The sequence below is a fragment of the Trachypithecus francoisi genome, unplaced genomic scaffold, assembly GCF_009764315.1.
Source record: "Trachypithecus francoisi isolate TF-2019V2 unplaced genomic scaffold, Tfra_2.0 Contig01244, whole genome shotgun sequence".
Classification (NCBI taxonomy): Eukaryota; Metazoa; Chordata; class Mammalia; order Primates; family Cercopithecidae; genus Trachypithecus; species Trachypithecus francoisi.
The window spans coordinates 3,032-6,758 of NW_022681266.1; the positions used below are offsets into that span (position 1 = coordinate 3,032).

Consider the following 3,727-nt stretch of genomic DNA (forward strand, 5'->3'; position numbering starts at 1 on the left):
TTTCCACCCCGTTACATTCTTCCTAACCTTGGTAACAATTCTCTACTCACTAATCATATGAAAAATAATTGTTCTAATTTTTCACTCCCAGACGTGAGTGACAATGACAACATGTGAAGCTTTTCTTTCTGTGCCTATATTATTTTACTTGACATAAAGTTCTCCAGTTCCATCCATGTCATTGCAAATAACAGGGTCTGATTGTCTTTTTATGGCTGAACAGTACTCCATTGTGTATATATACACATTTTCCTTATCCATGTGTCTGTTTGTGAACAAAGATTGATTCTAAATCTTGGCTATTGTGAAGAGTCCTGTTATAAACACGGGAAGCCAGACATCTATCTCCTCAATATACCAGTTTCCTTGTTTTTGAGTATACACTAGCAACGGAATTGCTAGATGGTATGATGCTCTTAGTCCTTCTGAGGGCCCTCTATACTGTCTTCACAGTGGCTGTCCTAAATTTACATTCTCAGCAACAGTGTAAAAGAGTCCCCCTTACCACATTCTACTAACATTTATTAGTAACTCATTTGGATAAAAGCCATTTTAACGAGTGAGATGATATCTCACTGTAGTATTGATTTGCATTTCTCTGGTGATCCGTGATACAGAGAACCTTTCCATATGCCTGTTTGCCATAGATTGTCATTGGATAGTAGTTCAAGACAAAACAAGGCCAAGGGAAAGTGCCATTGTGCTTTTATTTCTGATCATGTTTCTCCTCACAGGGGAAATAGCAAAAAGATTAAGAAATAGAAGTCTTCAATATCTAAGATACTAGTGTTAAATGGAGAGGAAAGAAGTGGTGGGGATAATTATGAGGGATATAATACAAGGGGAAGAATGAAAGCCACAGATTGAGAGACTTTTGCCAGAGCAGAAGGATTGTGAAGGGGGAAGGAGGGAGGAAGGAAAGAAACTATAGTCGCTTTGGGAGTTAATGATGAGGACACTTGAGAGAACTTACTTGAGATGGCTTCTGTATATTTGCACTTAATCAGGACATTAGATTATCACTGCCCCTAAAGATTACTGTAAGCAGTGCAAGGGAGTGCAAGGGAGTGCAAGTATTGGCGTAAACCACAGCGACTCATTTCTCTACTCCAATCACACATCAAAGATACAGGTTTTGTTGATATATTAATCAAATTTCATTTGAACTAAGAAATATTGGCTTTTTTTTGAGCAAGTTATTTTTGACAGAAACCTGTTTTCAGAGATTAGCATGGTATGCCAAGTCAAACTAATTTTAGAAACAAAACGATTATAGGATTCGTTTCTTGAATAACAAAACTAATACTTTCAATAAACATTGCACTGATTTTGAAATACAGAGTGTTATTAATATGAATAAGTCTGTGGAAATTAAATTTTTTCATAAATATTTGTACATCAAAAGCTTATTTTATGTTAATTGTTGGTGTGTTTTATATATCTTCTCCATGAGTGGGTTAAGAATTTTTAAGAAAGGGCCCAACTACTGGATCCAAGTAATGGAGGCATAACAGTAGCCCACCTGAGGTTGGAAAACAATCGATATTTTTCCAATGTTATTCTACAACTGTCTCTCTAAGATGGTCATTTCAGAACATTTTCTTTCATGAGGAAGTAGCTATATGTTCAACTATGCTGTCATCACAACTGTGTACTTATTAAAATATATTAAAATATTTATTTTAATAAATAAAAGTACTTATTAAAATATAGGACACATGGTTGAACATGAAAAATACATGTAGGATAATGGTATAATTAAGTATGATGTGTTGCATTAAAAAATATGCCACAGCACTCTCCCAGAAGCTTTGACAGTTATCCTCTCAGGATCATGATTTGCTATTCTTACTGAAAAACACTTTTTTTTTTTTTTGCCAGCCAGTAGGTTAATTTTGAAATATGTGCACTTTTCTTTTTTTAATGATACAACATTTTATTTAAAAACAATTCATAGAATACATTTTCACATTAGGGATTCCCATAGTGGGAAAATAACAATTTATTACTTATAGTTTTATATTCATGGACAGATTGTTTCAGAACAAGTAAAACACATTTGAGAATTGAGTGTCAGTTTAGAATTTGTAATATTTTGATATACGTCTACACGGGGAACCTTGCTCTTAAATGGAACTTCTCTATATTCAGAAGTACTCCAAGCTTTTCTTCCTAAGATTTAGAAATTCATAATGTAAGATACAGCATTTCTAATTTAAAATTTCCCTGGTATATGTAAACATCAATAGGTGGTATCTACTGAATAGAGAGGGAAGTTTTCAAAAACTAAACACTGTCTAATTTTCTGCAAAGTTTTTATTCATGAATTAACAGTATTTCCCTTTGTCCCTTATTCCCAAGGCAAATGCAGAAGTTTGATCATGTATTGATAGTAATAAAGCTGGATCTCTAAGAGATTGATAAAAGGCAAAAGTCATATATCATGTTTAGTTAATGGGACTCATGAGACAGCTCTAATGGAGTGCATATCTGCTAAGTGCCTAGTTCAGCCATGCCTCAGCCTGCACTAGCCACTCTATTTAGTAGAGAGTTTCACTGTGTTAGCAGGATGGTCTCGATCTCTGACCTCATCCGCCATCTCGGACTACAAATGGGGATTACAGGCTTAGCCACAGTTATACTGACTCTAAGAGAAGCTGGGAGCAACTTAACTCACCAGAATACAACAAGTCTCACAATTTTAGTCATAATTCTTCTCAAATTTTCCTCAAATTTAAATTGGAAAATAATCTGTGATTAAGAGAAGAAGGCTGTCCACCAATGGACTTACCTGTTATTTCTTCCTTATTCTGAGTTGAATGGCATGACAAAGCAGAGACAAACAGGCATACATCAATTCTTCAAAGTACGAAGTCAGAATGGTCAGAGCTTCCACAGCACGGCAATAGCTTGCAGATGCCCACATCGTGATCGTTGAAATAGCAAAGCCCAGCAAACGTTAAAGCTGAAAGTGCCAAAAGCTCTACCTTGGTAGCTTTCTGCAAGGCATCCTGTGAACGTGGTCATTAACCACCTGTCCAAGGCCCCAGTAACTATGAAGAGTGAGGGTTGCAGCCAGGAGTAGTCGGTCACAGAGCCAAGGATTCAAATAAGCAGCTGGAAGCAGGCCCAGGAGCAAAACACTGACGACCCTCTCACTAGTCCAGTGGAGAGATGCAACCTGGGAACCAGGATGGTGGCTCGGTGACAAGCAAATGTGCTGCACTCCACACCATTCTGCGGTAGGTCAGTTCTGAAGTAATGCTGAGATATGAGCAGGTTTGACCACTGGGGTTCGCAGCAACAGAGCTCAGCCTCCTTGGGCACCGCGAAGGGTGCTCAGTCTCCAGAGAACCATCATCTCATTCTTGATAGCTCAAGGTCATCCACCAACCCCCACTTTCTGTTTTAGTTATAGTCAGTTAAAACATAAACCCGCTTTTGAAACCTTAACTGCATGTTTTATGAAACCTGTATTATATAAAAGTTTATCTGGGGAGAGAGCCAGAATCAAAGAAGAGTTTACATAGCTGTCTGTGTGAAAAATGAAATTTGTCAGAATAGTAGAGGAAAACATTTCAGATACAATGAACGGGGTGTATATGGATACACGTATAAGCAGTAACAGTCATATTGGAAGTTATTCATAATGAGAAGCAGGTTAGTGTGTTATTAAAAAGGTAATGTTAGGAAGTAAAGAACAATATATAGTGTTAGTTTATTGTTA

General features: G+C 36.9%; 1 pseudogene; it reads right to left on the bottom strand.

The window, feature by feature from the left end:
* Positions 1-2,883: 2,883 nt before the first annotated feature.
* On the bottom strand, positions 2,884-3,441 carry LOC117091455 (annotated as a pseudogene).
* Positions 3,442-3,727: the final 286 nt, after the last annotated feature.